The sequence below is a fragment of the Manis javanica genome, chromosome 5 (genome assembly GCF_040802235.1).
Source record: "Manis javanica isolate MJ-LG chromosome 5, MJ_LKY, whole genome shotgun sequence".
Taxonomy (NCBI): domain Eukaryota; kingdom Metazoa; phylum Chordata; class Mammalia; order Pholidota; family Manidae; genus Manis; species Manis javanica.
The window spans coordinates 103,740,363-103,756,829 of NC_133160.1; the positions used below are offsets into that span (position 1 = coordinate 103,740,363).

Genomic DNA, 16,467 nt, shown 5'->3' on the forward strand with positions numbered 1-16,467 from the left:
GGTCTGAGTACGTGTCCCCTCCAAATTCCTGTATTGGAAACCTAAGCATGGGGTGATGGTATTAGGAGGTGAGCCCTCTGGGAGGTGACTAGTTCATGAGAGTGGAGCCCTCATAAAGGGGACTAATTACTATTAAAAGGACCCCAACAGGCTCTCTCACTCTTCCTTTTCTGCCATGTAAGAATACAAGAAGTTGACTGTCTGAAATCTGGAAGAGGTCTCTCACCAGAGTCCAGTCATGCAGGTATGATGTCAGACTTCCAACCTCCAGAACTGTGAGAAAAAATTCCCTCTGTGCCCTTTTGTTATAGAAGCCTGAATGGACGAAGACACATAGGCAAACTCTCTTGTTTACATCCCTGGAACTTACAATCAAAGCGGGAAAGGATTAAGTGTTCTCTAAACATTTATGGAATAAATGCCTGCATCAAAACAAAATGCTTCACCTCTCAGTTATAGGAAAGAAACGAATAACTCTAATGCAAAAGGAAACTCATCAATAGTTCCCAGGTTGTGGTATTAATTTCTATGAAAACTTGAAAACAGGGGCAGAGCCAGGATGGCGGCGTGAGTAGAGCAGTGGAAATCTCCTCCCAAAACCACATATATCTATGAAAATATAACAAAGACAACTCTTCCTAGAATAAAGACGAGAGGACACAGGACAACATCCAGAGCACATCCACACCTGCGAGAACCCAGTGCCTCGCGAACAGGGTAAGATACAAACCCCGGCCTGGCAAGTCCCAAGCACCCCTCCCCCCAGCTCCCAGTGGGAGGAGAGGAGTCAGAGCGGGACGGAGAAGGAGCCCAGGACTGCCAAACACCCAGCCCCAGCCATCCGGACCAGAGCGCAGAAGACAGAGTGCATGTGCGGGGCCCTGGATACTAGGGAAACAGGGCAGCAAGAACGGTGAGCTGGTACCAGAGGCCGGTGCTGGAGGACAAAAGAAAAGCGAGCGGCCATCTTTTCGTTGTTGTTGTTGTTTGGTTGTGGTGAGTGCTTTTTGAAAGTATTAAAGGGACAGGGACCCCAATACTAGGGAAACAGGGCAGCAAGACTGGCGAGCGGGTATCAGAGACTGGCACCAGAGAACAAAACAAATGCGAATGGCCACCATTTTTTCTTTCTTTATTTTTTTTTTCTTGTTGTTGTTATTTTGCTGTGGCGAGTGCTTTTTGGAAGTCTTAAAGGGACAGGGACCCCAATACTAGGGAAACAGGGCAGCAAGACTGGCGAGCGGGTATCGGAGGCTGGAGCTGGAGAACAAAAGAAAAGCGAGCGGCAATTTTTTGTTGTTGTAGTTTTGTTTTGGCAAGCGCTTTTTGGAAGTCTTAAAGAGATAGGGACTCCAATACTAGGGAAACAGGGCAGCAAGTCCAGTGAGTGGGTGCTCGAGGCTGGCGCCAGAGAATAAAGAAAAACAAGCAGCCATTTTTTTTAAATTTTTTAAAATTTTTTTATATTTTATTATTTTTTTGTTTTTGTGGTCATTGTTTTGTTTTGGCGGGTGCTTTTTGGAAGTTTTAAAGGGGCAGGGTGGGACACTTAGTGCAGAGGTAGGGAATCCGGGGATCTCTGGACACTCTAATCCCCTGGGCTGCAGGAAGCACGGAGGCCCCTAACGGAGATAAATAGCCTCCCAGCCGCTCCCCCTCCAATGCAACTCCACCACTTTGGAGCAGCAGCCCAAGCCAGGACACGCCCACAGCAACAGAGATAAACTCCATAGCAGCTGGGCAGGAAGCAGAAGCCCTGTCTGTGTGCAGCTACCCAGCACAAGCCACTAGAGGTTGCTATTCTCCCAGGAGAGGAAGGCCACAAACCAACAAGAAGGGAAGTTCTTCCAGCCGTCACTAGTCCCAGCTCTGCAAACTATTCCTATCACCATGAAAAGACAAAATTACAGGCAAACCAAGATCACAGAAATGCCAGAGAAGGAGACAGACCTAACCAGTCTTCCTGACAAAGAATTCAAAATAAAAATCATAAACATGCTGACAGAGATGCAAAGAAATACGCAAGAGAAAAAATGGGATGAAGTCCGGAGGGAGATCACAGATGCCAGAAAGGAGATCACAGAAATGAAACAAACTCTGGAAGGATTTATAAACAGAATGGATAAGATGCAAGAGGCCATTGATGGAATAGAAACCAGAGAACAGGAACGCACAGAAGCTGACATAGAGAGAGATAAAAGGATCTCCAGGAATAAAAAAATATTAAGAGAACTGTGTGACCAATCCAAAAGGAACAATATCCATATTATAGGGGTACCAGAAGAAGAAGAGAGAGGAAAAGGGATGGAAAGTATCCTGGAAGAAATATTTGCTGAAAACTTCCCCAACCTGGAGAGGAAATAATCAAGCAGACCACAGAAATACACAGAACCCCCAACAGAAAGGATACAAGGAGGACAACACCAAGACACATAATAATTAAAATGGCAAAGATCAAGGACAAGGAAAGAGTTTTAAAGGCAGCTAGAGAGAAAAAGGTCACCTATAAAAGAAAACCCATCAGGCTAACATCAGACTTCTCCACAGAAACCCTACAGGCCAGAAGAGAATGGCATAATATATTTAATGCAATGAAACAGAAGGGCCTTGAACCAAGGATACTGTATCCAGCACGACTATGATTTAAATATGATGGTGGGATTAAACAATTACCAGACAAGCAAAAGCTGAGGGAATTTGCTTCCCACAAACCACCTCTACAGTTCATCTTACAGAGACTGCTCTAGATGGGAGCAATCCTAGAAAGAGCACAGAACAAAACAACCAATATATGAAGAATGGAGGAGGAGGAATAAGAAGGGAGAGAAGAAAAGAATCTCCAGACAGTGTATATAACAGCTCAATAAGCAAGCTACATTAGGCGGTAAGATACAAAAGAGGCTAACCTTGAACCTTTGGTAACCACGAATTTAAAGCCTGCAATGGCAATAAGTACATATCTTTCAATAGTCACCCTAAATGTAAATGGACTGAATGCACCAATCAAAAGACACAGTGTAACAGAATGGATAAAAAAGCAAGACCCATCTATATGCTGCTTACAAGAAACTCACATCAGACCCAAAGACAAGCATAGACTAAAAGTCAAGGGATGGAAAAACATATTTCAGGCAAACAACAGCGAGAAGAAAGCAGGGGTTGCAGTACTAATATCAGACAAAATAGACTTCAAAACAAAGAAAGTAACAAGAGATAAAGAAGGCCACTACATAATGATAAAGGGCTCAGTCCAACAAGAGCATATAACCATTCTAAATATATATGCACCCAACACAGGAGCACCAGCATATGTGAAACAAATACTAACAGAACTAAAGGGAGAACTAGACGGCAATGCATTCATTTTAGGAGACTTCAACACACCACTCACCCCAAAAGATAGATCCACCGGGCAGAAAATAAGTAAGGACACGGAAGCACTGAACAAAACAGTAGAGCAGATGGACCTAATAGACATCTATAGAACTAGCTCTACATCCAAAAGCAACAGGATATACATTCTTCTCAAGTGCACATGGAACATTCTCCAGAATAGACCACATACTAGCCCACAAAAAGAGCCTCAGCAAATTCAAAATATTGAAATTCTACCAACCTATTTTTCAGACCACAAAGGTATAAAAGTAGAAATAAATTCTACAAAGAAAACAAAAAGGCTCACAAACACATGGAGGCTTAAAAACATGCTACTAAATAACCAATGGATGAATGAACAAATTAAAATACACATCAAGGAATATATAGAAACAAATGAAAGCAACAACACAAAGCCCCAACTTCTGTGGGACGCAGCGAAAGCAGTCCTAAGAGGAAAGTATATAGCGATCCAGGCACACTTGAAGAAGGAAGAACAATTCCAAATGAATAGTCTAACATAACAATTATTGAAATTGGAAAAAGAAGAACAAATGAGGCCTAAAGTCAGCAGAAGGAGGGACATAATAAAGATCAGAGAAGAAATAAACAAAATTGAGAAGAATAAAACAATAACAAAAATCAATGAAACCAAGAGCTGGTTCTTTGAGAAAATAAACAAAATAGATAAGCCTCTAGCCAAACTTATTAAGAGAAAAAGATAATCAACACAAATCAACAGGATCAGAAATGAGAATGGAAAAATCACGACAGACTCCACAGAAATACAAAGAATTATTAAAGACTATTATGAAAACCTATATGCCAACAAGCTGAAAAACCTAGAAGAAATGGACAACTTCCTAGAAAAATACAAGCTTCCAAGACTGACCAAGGTAGAAACACAAAGGTTAAACAAACTAATTATGAGCAAAGAAATTTTAATGGTAATCAAAAAACTACCCAAGAACAAAGCAGCCGGGCCGGATGGATTTACCTCGGAATTTTATCAGACACACAGAGAAGACATAATACCCATTCTCCTTAAAGTTTTCCAAAAAATAGAAGAGGAGGGAATACTCCCAAACTCATTCTATGAAGCCAACATCACCCTAATACCAAAACCAGGAAAAGACCCCACCAAAAAAGAAAATTACTGACCAATATCCCTGATGAATGTAGATGCAAAAATAATTAATAAAATATTAGCAAACTGAATTCAAAAATATATCAAAAGGATCATACACCATGACCAAGTGGGAATTCATCCCAGGGATGCAAGAATGGTACAACATTCGAAAATCCATCAACATCATCCACCACATCAACAAAAAGAAAGACAAAAACCACACGATCATCTCCATAGATGCTGAAAAAGCATTTGACAAACTTTCAACATCCATTCATGATAAAAACTCTCAGCAAAATGGGAATAGAGGGCAAGTTCCTCAACATAATAAAGGCCATATATAATAAACCCAGAGCCAACATTATACTGGACAGCGAGAAGCTGAAAGCTTTTCCTCTGAGATCGGGAACTAGACAGGGATGCGCTCTCTCCCCACTGCTATTTAACATAGTACTGGAGGTCCTATCCACAGCAATCAGACAAAACAAAGAAATACAAGGAATCCAGATTGGTAAAGAAGAAGTTAAACTGTCACTATTTGCAGATGACATGATATTGTACATAAAAAACCCTAAAGACTCCACCCCAAAACTACTAGAACTGATATCGGAATACAGCAAAGCTACAGGATATAAAGTAACACACAGAAATCTGTAGCTTTCCTATACACTATCAATGAACACATACTAGCCCACAAAAAGAGCCTAAGTAAATTCCAAAATATTGAAATCCTACCAACCAACTTTTCAGACCACAAAAGTATAAAACTATAAATAAATTCTACAAAGAAAACAAAAAGGCTCACAAAAACATGGAGGCTTAACCACATGCTCCTAAATAATCAATGGATCAATGAACAAATTAAAATAGAGATCAAGGAATATATATAAACAAATGACAACAACAACACAAAGCCCCAACTTCTGTGAGATGCAGCAAAAGCAGTCTTAAGAGGAAAGTATATAGCGATCCAGGCACACTTGAAGAAGGAAGAACAATCCCAAATGAATAGTCTAACATCACAATTATCGAAACTGGAAAAAGAGGAACAAATGAGGCCTAAAGTTAGCAGAAGGAGGGAAATAATAAAGATCAGAGAAGAAATAAATAAAATTGAGAAAAATAAAACAATAGCAAAAATCAATGAAACCAAGAGCTGGTTCTTCGAGAAAATAAACAAAATAGATACACCTCTAGCCAGACTTATTAAAAGGAAAAGAGAGTCAACACAAATCAACAGAATCAGAAATGAGAAAGGAAAAATCACGACGGACCTCACAGAAATACAAAGAATTATTACAGAGTACTATGAAAACCTATATGCTAACAAGCTGGGAAACCTAGGAGAAATGGACAACTTCCTAGAAAAATACAACCTTCCAAGACTGACCCAGAAAGAAACAGAAAATCTACACAGACCAATAGCCAGCAACGAAATTGAAGCGGTAATCAAAAAACTACCAAAAACAAAATCCCAGGGCCAGATATATTTACCTCAGAATTTTATCAGACACACAGAGAAGACATAATACCCATTCTCCTTAATGTTTTCCAAAAAATAGAGGAGAAGGGAATACTCCCAAACTCATTCTATGAAGCCAACATCACCCTAATACCAAAACCAGGCAAAGACCCCACCAAAAAAGAAAATTACTGACCAATATCCCTGATGAATGTAGATGCAAAAATACTCAATAAAATATTAGCAAACCAAATTCAAAAGTATATCAAAAGGATCATACACCATGACCAAGTGGGATTCATTCCAGGGATGCAAGGATGGTACAACATTAAAAAATCCATCAACATCATCCACCACATCAACAAAAAGAAAGACAAAAACCACATGATCATCTCCACAGATGCTGAAAAAGCATTTGACAAAATTCAACTTCCATTCAGGATAAAAACTCTCAGCAAAATGGGAATAGAGGGCAAGTTCCTCAACATAATAAAGGCCATATATCATAAACCCCCACCCAACATTATACTGAACAGCGAGAAGCTGAAAGCTTATCCTCTGAGATCAGGAACAAGACAGGGATGCCCACTCTCCCCACTGTTATTTATCCCAGTACTGGAGGTCCTAGCCACAGCTATCAGACAAAACAAAGAAATACAAGGAATCCAGATTGGTAAAGAAGAAGTTAAACTGTCACTATTTGCAGATGATATGATATTGTACATAAAAAACCCTAAAGACTCCACTCCAAAACTACTAGAACTGATATCGGAATACAGCAAAGTTGCAGGATACAAAATTAACACACAGAAATCTGTGGCTTTCCTATACACTATCAATGAACCAATAAAAAGAGAAATTAGGAAAACAATTCCATTCGCAATTGCATCAAAAAGAATAAAATACCTAGGAATAAATCTAACCAAAGAAGTGAATGACCTATACTCTGAAAACTACAAGTCACTCTTAAGAGAAATTAAAGGGGACACTAACAAATTTAAACTCATCCCATGCTTGTGGCTAGGAAGAATCAATATCGTCAAAATGGCCATCCTGCCCACAGCAATATACAGATTTGATGCAATCCCAATCAAATTACCAGCAACATTCTTCAATGAACTGGAACAAATAATTAAAAAATTCATATGGAAACACCAAAGACCCCGAATAGCCAAAGCAATTCCTGAGAAAGAAGAGTAAAGTAGGGGGGATCTCACTCCCCAACTTCAAGCTCTACTATAAAGCCATAGAAATCAAGACAATTTGGTACTGGCACAAGAACAGAGTCACAGACCAGTGGAACAGACTAGAGACACCAGACATTAACCCAAACATAAATGGTCAGTTAATATTTGATAAAGGAGCCATGGACATACAATGGCAAAATGACAGTTTATAGGGGGGACCTGGTATAGGGGAGAGCCTAGTAAACATAATATTCTTCATGTAAGTGTAGATTAAAGATAACAAAAAAAAAAAAAGGAAAGAGAAGGGGGATTACTCCCTGATAGGATAAAAGTAACTGTAAATCAACAATTAATGCATGCTTTAAATATCCTTAATTTTGATCCCTTAAAGGGTGTCTGATGATCGGCTATGGATGTACACTTTTCTGATAATATTCCTTTCTCTTAAAAAAAAAAAAACAGTTCCTGTGTGGTGACCTCCAATGAGTTCTACACAATGGTATAAAGGACATATCAAAGTGTGGGCAAAGGGTCTGTTTGTGTTTATACAGAGGATCAAAGCCTAATCAACAGATGGTGCTGGCAAAACTAGACAGCTACATGTAGGAGAATGAAACTGGACCATTGTCTAACCCCATATACAAAAGTAAATTCAAAATGGATCAAAGACCTGAATGTAAGTCATGAAACCATAAAACTCTTAGAAAAGAACATAGGCAAAAATCTCTTAGACATAAACATGAGTGACCTCTTCTTGACCATATCTCCCGGGGCCAGGAAAACAACAGCAAAAATGAACAAGTGGGACTATATTAAGCTGAAAAGCTTCTGTACAGCAAAAGACACCATCAATAGAACAAAAAGGAACCCTACAGTATGGGAGAATATATTTGTAAATGACAGATCTGATAAAGGCTTGACATCCAAAATATATAAAGAGCTCACATGCCTCAACAAAGAAAAATCAAATAATCCAATTAAAAAATGCGCAGAGGAACTGAACAGACAGTTCTCCAAAAAAGAAATACAGATGGCCAACAGACACATTAAAAGATGCTCCACATCACTAATTATCAGAGAAATGCAAATTAAAACTACAATGAGGTATCACCTCACACCAGTAAGGATGGCTGCCATCCAAAAGACAAACAACAACAAATGTTGGTTAGGCTGTGGAGAAAGGGGAGCCCTCCTACACTGCTGGTGGGAATGTAAATTAGTTCAACCATTGTGGAAAGCAGTATGGAGGTTCATCAAAATGCTCAAAACAGACTTACCATTTGACCCAGGAATTCCACTCCTAGGAATTTACCCTAAGAACGCAGCAATCCAGTTTGAGAAAGACAGATGCATCCCTATGTTTATCGCAGCACTATTTACAATAGCCAAGAATTGGAAGCAACCTAAATGTCCATCGGTAGATGAATGGATAAAGAAGATGTGGTACATATATACAATGGAATACTACTCAGCCATAAGAAGAGGGCAAATCCTACCATTTATAGCAACATGGATGGACCTGGAGGGTATTATGCTCAGTGAAATAAGCCAAGCAGAGTAAGAGAAATACCAAATGATTTCACTCATCTGTGGAGTATAGGAACAAAGGGAAAACTGAAGGAACAAAACAGCAGTGGAATTACAGAACCCAAGAATGGACTTACAGATACCAAAGGGAAAGGGATTGGGGAGGGTGGGTGGGTAGGGAGGGATAAGGGGGGGAAGAAGAAGAGGGGTATTAAGATTAGCATGCATAGAGGGGGTGGGAGAAAGGGGAGGGCTGTGCAACACAGAGAAGACAAGTAGTGATTCTACAACATTTTGCTATGCTGATAGACAGTGACTGTAAAGGGGTTTATAGGGGGGACCTGGTATAGGGGAGAGCCTAGTAAACATAATATTCTTCATGTAAGTGTAGATTAAAGATAACAAAAAAAAAAAAGGAAAGAGAAGGGGGATTACTCCCTGATAGGATAAAAGTAACTGTAAATCAACAATTAATGCATGCTTTAAATATCCTTAATTTTGATCCCTTAAAGGGTGTCTGATGATCGGCTATGGATGTACACTTTTCTGATAATATTCCTTTCTCTTAAAAAAAAAAAAACAGTTCCTGTGTGGTGACCTCCAATGAGTTCTACACAATGGTATAAAGGACATATCAAAGTGTGGGCAAAGGGTCTGTTTGTGTTTATACAGAGGATCAAAGCCTAATTGGACTACCCAGAAAATGAACTAAGATACGATGTGAAGAACTTCCAACATCAGCACTCTCTGGAAGAGTCATACCAGAAGATGATCATCAAAAAACCTCAACAAAGATCCAGGCAATGCTGTAGTCGTAGCTGCATTCATCCCACCAGTTCCTGGACTTGCCATTGGAATGAAGAAGGAGATATCTAAGCTGGCCTGTTTATACAGTAAAACAACAAATTTGACTGGATCTGTACTGTTGGAACTCAACCAAGAATTAGGAGAAGTGCAAGTTGTAGCGCTCCAAAATCTTACAACTACAGACTATCTACGGTTAAAAGAACATATGGGATGTGAACAGTTCCCAGAAATGGGTTGTTTTAATTTGTCTGATTTCTCTCAGAGTGTTCAAGTACAGTTGGACAACATCCATTATATCATAGACAAATTTTCACAAATGCCTAGGGTGCCTAACTGGTTTTCTTGGCTTCACTGGAGATTACTGGTAATTATAGATCTGCTTTGGTTATGTAACTGTATTCCTATTATGTTAATGTGTGTGCGCAATTTAATTAGTAGTTTAAAACCTATACATGCTTAAGTTACTCTACAAGAAGATATGTTAAAGAAATAATCAATCTTCCCATGTTTTCTTCCATCTGCTACCTCTATAGCTTTTCTTCTTCCTTCCTAATTACAACCCTTAAATAGAATTCGTGCCTCATATTGAATTTACTGAGTATCATAATTCCTCCAGGTGGTAAAGATACCTCAAGACAAGTGCTGGGCATAGAAGCCACAGGGCATAAATCTGCAAAGAAGTAAAAAGCTAACCTTTTCAAACAATATGACTTCTCTCTCACTTACCAACTTTACGTTTCCCTGTATGGCCCCAGAAGATGACTGGTTAGCCAGAGATGTGTAAGATTCCTCAAGGGAGGAACAACCTAAGACAGGCACAGTTGCAGGGGGGCCATCAGGTGAGAAATCGGGGATCAACAGAGGTGAGGCTTTGAACCTCAGCCCCCCTGTTTTGAGAGAAATCTTCTGCATCCGTGGATATATTATTGCCCTTGTCTAGCTCGGATTAACACATAGTCTACAGGCACACACCTGATCATCTACATTTGCTCTCTTAAAACACTAAACTATGTTTTCTACCTTTATCTTGCATCTACCTACCACTTCAGCATTTTATTAAAAAAATAATAACAATAATAATAAAGGGAGAAATGTGGGATTCATATATAAGTATAAAAATCAAATGAATATTCATATTTGACCTGATTGTTTATAGTTCATAATGAGTGATCAAAACCAAAAGTTTTTGTGATGACTGCCCTTGTACTGTTCACCATGTAAGAACTTATTCACTATGTAAGAATTTGTTCATGTAAGAACTTGTTCCTTATGCTTCAGAAGATTGGAGACTGATGAGAATTAGTCTGGGATTAATAATTGTGCATTGAGCATTGACTCCCCTATACAGAATTTTATTGTTGTTAACTACCATTTGATTAATAAATATAAGAGATGCCCTCTCAAAAAAAAAAAAAAGAAAAAGTTAAGCCCAGGCATGGAAAATACTAAAAAACAAAATGATTCAAAACACGATCCCCATCAATCTTTTAGGTAAAAACTATGATATCTAAGATTAAGAAAAATACACAGGATGGAATTAGTGGATAGTGAGACATGGCAGAAAAAAAAGATGAGTAAATTTCAAGACATAGGAATAGAAACTATGCTAAATGAAACCAAGAGAGAAAGAAGAACCTAAAAAGTTGAAAGAACATGAATGACCTGTTAAGACAATTCATGTGGCCTAATGTATAAGTAATCAGAGTCCTCAAAAGAGAGGAGAAAGAAGACATAAGCTATTTGAAGAAATAATGGGTAAAAAACCTCCCAAATTTTAGGAAACAAACCTACAGATCCAAGAAGTTCAAAATGCCCCAAATCCAAATGCCCCAAAAAAGAGACATGAAGAAAATTACACTAACGAACGTCAAAACTGAATTGCTCAGAACTGGTGACAAAGAGACTATCTTACACTATCTTACAGACAGATGGGGGAAAAAGTACAGTAAATGCAGAGGAACAAAGACTAGAAAGATAGCAGATTCTTCTTGAGAAACAATGCCAGCAAGAAGACAACTGAGCATCATTTTTAGGTGTACTGAAAGATTAAAATTCTCAGCCTAAAATTGTACACCTGGTGAAAATATCTTGTAAAAACAAAGGTGATGAATAACAGGTTTCTCAATGTCAGACAAAGATGTTACAAAAAGGCAAGGGGGCAAAGAGAGGAGAAGCTACAATGAACTTGTGATGGGTATGAATCAGAGATATCTGTATAAACTACCATGTATTTATATATAAAGAATGTCATTTTGGTTAAGGCAAATCTTGAAATGAAGAATATGTAGCTATGTTTCAATCATGTCTAAAATCGCTCTTTGGCAGAATTAAATCCCTCATACTGATGTTCATCAGATGGTAGATTCTATACCTCACTATGGAACATTGAGCATGATGTTCTTTGTGAATAAAAGATTTCAGTAAAACACATTAAGAGAATGCTGGACTCTTCCAATTTACCATAACCCAGTTAAATACTTTTGTATTTGCCTACAGAAATATGAATGCTGTTTTGCATACTGTAATATGGATAGTATAAGGGAATGTAAGTTCTAGGCATTCCTGAAAAAGAAACATAAACTGATGATAACTACTGTTAATCATATTTCTGGACTGGCTAAAATATGGATAAAAATTTATTCACAGTAAACAGAATTAGCAAGCAAGAAATACATTATATAAATGGTGTTAGTAAGTAACTGTAAAAATCTAGGAGCTCACTTTTATGTCTCATGTTGTATAGTGAAATTAATAATTTCTCTTTTCAATAGCTATACAACAAAATTTTCTATAAAGCAATTTGGCATAAATATACTAAAAAAAAAACAAAAAACTTGATAACAAAAAAGTCGTTGATTTGTGATGAGAAGCCAGAAGTTAAACAACTTCTTGATTTTTAGTCAAAGTCTCTGCTGTCAGTTTTCAGAATGCCTTTCTCTTCTTCTTATAAATCACATGCTAAGCCATTCTGAGAATTTGCTTTTACCTACCCTGCTTACTGAAACCCTGCTAGCAGAATGTTTTGGTATCACCAGGATTATAATAATTTTCAATTAATAATGAACAATCATCCATGGCAAATGGGCAAATCCAAAAAAAGACAAAAAATTTAGTGCAGAACTAAGAAACAAGAAAGCTTACTTCAGTCTGTCATACACACTTTCTGAGTAGCCACCAAATCTTATATGGATAGAAAACTTAATTAAAGGAGCTCAGAATCTATAATAACCACTGACCGGTAGAATCCTGACTCTTGTAATCAGAGTGGGGAAGAAAGGACAAAAATAAAGGCCTGGAAAAATTAAGGAACTGTAATAATATGAACATAGTGACCCCAGTGGCCTACACCTTAGATCAGCAGAGTAATTACAGGCACCACTTACATACAGGTACCAAGCCATGCAATTTGCATGTGTTTATTATTTAACACTCGCAGATACTCTGCAAGGAGGTAGCTCTTCCACTCAGATTCAGGGATGCTAGGTGACCCGAGGTCACATGTCTACATAGCAGAAGATTGGGGATACAAACACTGATCTACATGATTCAAAAAAGTCTTCATTTTACACTATGTTGTTAATTCAATTTAGACATATTGTTTCATAGGCACACTGAGCACTCTTTTAATATCATGTAGGAGAAAAAGCCTTTTCATAACTTCCAAAGGGTAAGTCTGATTTCATCTAGTTCCGATAAATCTCTGCCTTTCCAGATGAGCCCTGGCCAGTCTTTTGTTGATGAGCTTCTCAGACTTCATACTTACCAGTGCAAGTAAGTATTCATCGATGTTTTCTTATCTTCATGAAGTCTGCAAACTCACATATTGGAGGCAACCTGTTTTGGATACTTTTTCATTCCCAGAACTACTTGATAGTTGCTCTGTAGAACTTAGGTATATGAGTTAATGAACTATTCTTTTATAGCACCATTTAAAATTGTATGGATTTGGATAGCAGCATTCTGTTAGACAAATCGTTTTCCACATGTGATTACAATGCATACAGCATGCAATAAACTTTAAAGAAAATGTTGGTTTTATCCATCACAGCTATAAGGCTATGCTATGGACCAGCAGGAAAAGATACTATACTAGCTTGCAATAAACCTTGAATCCTTGATTGAATAGGTCTATTGCCATTCTTCACTTTGGGAAGAAATAAACAAATACATAGTTGTTATTGTTTGTTTTTACCACAAATGCACGTAAAGCACTTTAAGATGGCTATGAAGATAAGATGACCAGGTATAAGGTGGCAGCATGTAAGAAATTTAAAGGTTATTAAGTAAAGAGCACAGCAGTGAACAGAGAAGGCTTGACAATGAAATGAGAGATGACGCTTTGAAGAAACTGTAAAGTCTGGACAGACACCAGAAGAGACAGAGCATTATAGCAAAGGAGACCCAGAGAACAAAAGCAAAGAGGTGGTGTAGGAGGTGTGTTTAGGGAGATAGAGTTGACCAGTTGAGGGAATTGGGAGTTAATTCTCTGGGGAATAGTTGGAATTGATTAGAAGGCCTTGATAATTACATGGAACAGTTAGGACTTTCTCCTGGGTGTATCAGGGACTCGTAAAAATTTTTTGGGCTGTGCTTGACCATACCATTTCAGGAATACCAATTGAGCAATACTTCACAAATGGAGTGTGTGTTGTAAGAATTTGTGAAGAACAGTGTGGGTGGCAAAGTGGTGAGGATGGATGCTGTCTTACTTTGAAGTAAGTTGTGTGCATGAAGATACAAAGGCACTGAGAACTAAGGTGATGGAAACAGAAATGGAGCTGAAAGTATATAAAGTAGGAAGAAGCAATGGTGTGTGACAGAGTAGGGGGAAAAAAATCACAGGGAAATTAATGATGACTTATCCCCAAGGAAGAGGGCAACTCAGGAAAAAAACATAGGGTTTAAAAATTCACTTTAGGATGTCCTGTGATCACAACCACTTTAAATCAGCTAGCTTGTGATGACCAGAAGTGAACATTAATATCCAGGACCCAAAGTATTATGCACCCCCAAGTAATCACAAGATTGGTTGTGCTTGTATATTAGATATTAATCTTATAGAGGTAAAAACAACTACAGTTCCAAAATCAACAGCATAAAAAACACATTGTAATCTGTATCTCAGTAGAACATAAATCACAACACTGCTATTCTCAGCTTCCTGCCTAATAGGGGTCTCCTAGTTCCTAGATTTTTAAAACCACTGGGAAAACATTTTCAATGACCTTTATTAGTACTTAAAGAAATTGTGAGATGAAAAGGGCTGTAAAGGACAGCGTGAATCTGGAAGGACTGGCCGAGCTAGTTAAGGGTTGCATAGCCCCAAGTGCCAATACCACCAGGCCTCTGGAAACTCTAACTCAACTCCAGGCTTGGTTCTGGGGGCGTTACTAAAGCAGTGAGTCTCCTCTTCTGTGGGCTTATCCTTGGCAACAGTAAAAAATATGTTTTCAGTGTGAATCAGGAAAAGCAGACACGTCAACCTTTTTAACTTCTGGGCACTTTTCCATGATCCACAGCCCTCCCTTTTGCTTTAATTGAAATGGCTTCAGCTGATGTTCTCCCAACAACCTTGGGAGAGAAACCCAGAAACCCGGGGCTACTTCTTCAACTACTGGAGCACCCAGGAGATTAAACAAAGCACCAAAAGCACTCTTTTTAAGGGAGCATGGTTGGGAACGCTTACACTTAAAAGAAAGTTTATCCTTTTCAGTGCAGGAGCTTAAATAAAGATGCCAACCTCCTGAGGTTCACTCTACCGCTGGCAAGAATGGCTAGTGCTGCGCAGAAACAGCTGGGGAGAAGCGGCGCACCCTGTTTCCCAGAGCCCGGAGGCGAGCCGGTGACCCTGCGGATGCAGCCGGGAGCGGAGGGAGCTGGTGTGCGGCTGGCTCTGGAGGACGCGAGAGGAAACTTAACGCGGCTTAATGCTTGCTGTACCCTCTCTCCCTTCTGATTCTGACAGAGACCAGAATACAGCTTCGTAAAGTAAAAATCGGTTAATTCTTGACTGTACTCAAATGCTGAACACTCCTCAGATTCCTAAGACTTTGCATAGTAAAAGGACAATAGCTTAAAAATAGCCAACAGGAGATGATAGCTAGAAGCCGTTCCCACTCCTGAGGTTGCTATTTGCCTGCCCATGGGGGTTTTCTTCGCTGGCACTGGCTCCTGTCCTTGGTATTTAAGGAGGAAGGAGTACCGAACAGCAGTGTGAGCCAGGATTTTTGCAGACATGCTGCACTCCAGTGCTGGAGCACTACTGACTGAGAAGGCGAAATATGCCTTACTGTGTGTTTCAAAGACACATTAACTGTCCCCAGGACATCTCCTGTTACAAATAAACAGCACTAACTCCCCGAAGAAGTCTTCTATATATTTGGATAAACCCAATTTGGTTGCTGAGGGGTAGGAGAAGTGGCAGAGGAAGCGTCCTGTAAGTAGGTAGTCCCAGGCCTTTTTAAATTTCTACCATTGTTAATTTCCCTATCAATGACGCACTGGTGCAGTCACCATGAAATCTCTATGGATCTATAGAATATGAGACATGCATCTCTCATTTAATTATCTTTGTGGATGAGAGAGGAATATAAATTAACACCTGAATTCCTTGCTCATAATGTAGGATAATGATCATACATCTTTACTGTTCAAAGAAAAAGGCAAAGAATCTTAACTGTTCAAAGAGAAAGGCAAAGAAGGAACAAGGTTTACTTTTAAAAAGTTCCCACTGTATTTTGCTTTATATATGTGGTTTTTCTTGGTTTGTTTTCTTCTACTTTTTTGTTGTTGTTGGTTACAAAGCTGAGAAGGTGGCAGATCAAAGAAAAAAGGGAGAAGGAATGACCTTGAGTGTTACTCAAATCAACTCCCGATTAGATTATTAGCGGACTGTACATGTCATTAAAATTACACTTTCCTAGTTTCAATTTAAATAATCAGTCCACTTAATTATCCCCATTTTAAAGCAAAAGGACATT

At 38.7% G+C, this 16,467-nt stretch overlaps 1 protein-coding gene across 14 annotated transcripts in view; it reads right to left on the minus strand.

Moving 5' to 3' along the window:
* Window positions 1-16,467, minus strand: part of ARHGAP24 (Rho GTPase activating protein 24) — a 504,620-nt gene that overhangs the window by 45,916 nt on the left and 442,237 nt on the right. The window lies entirely within an intron of this gene.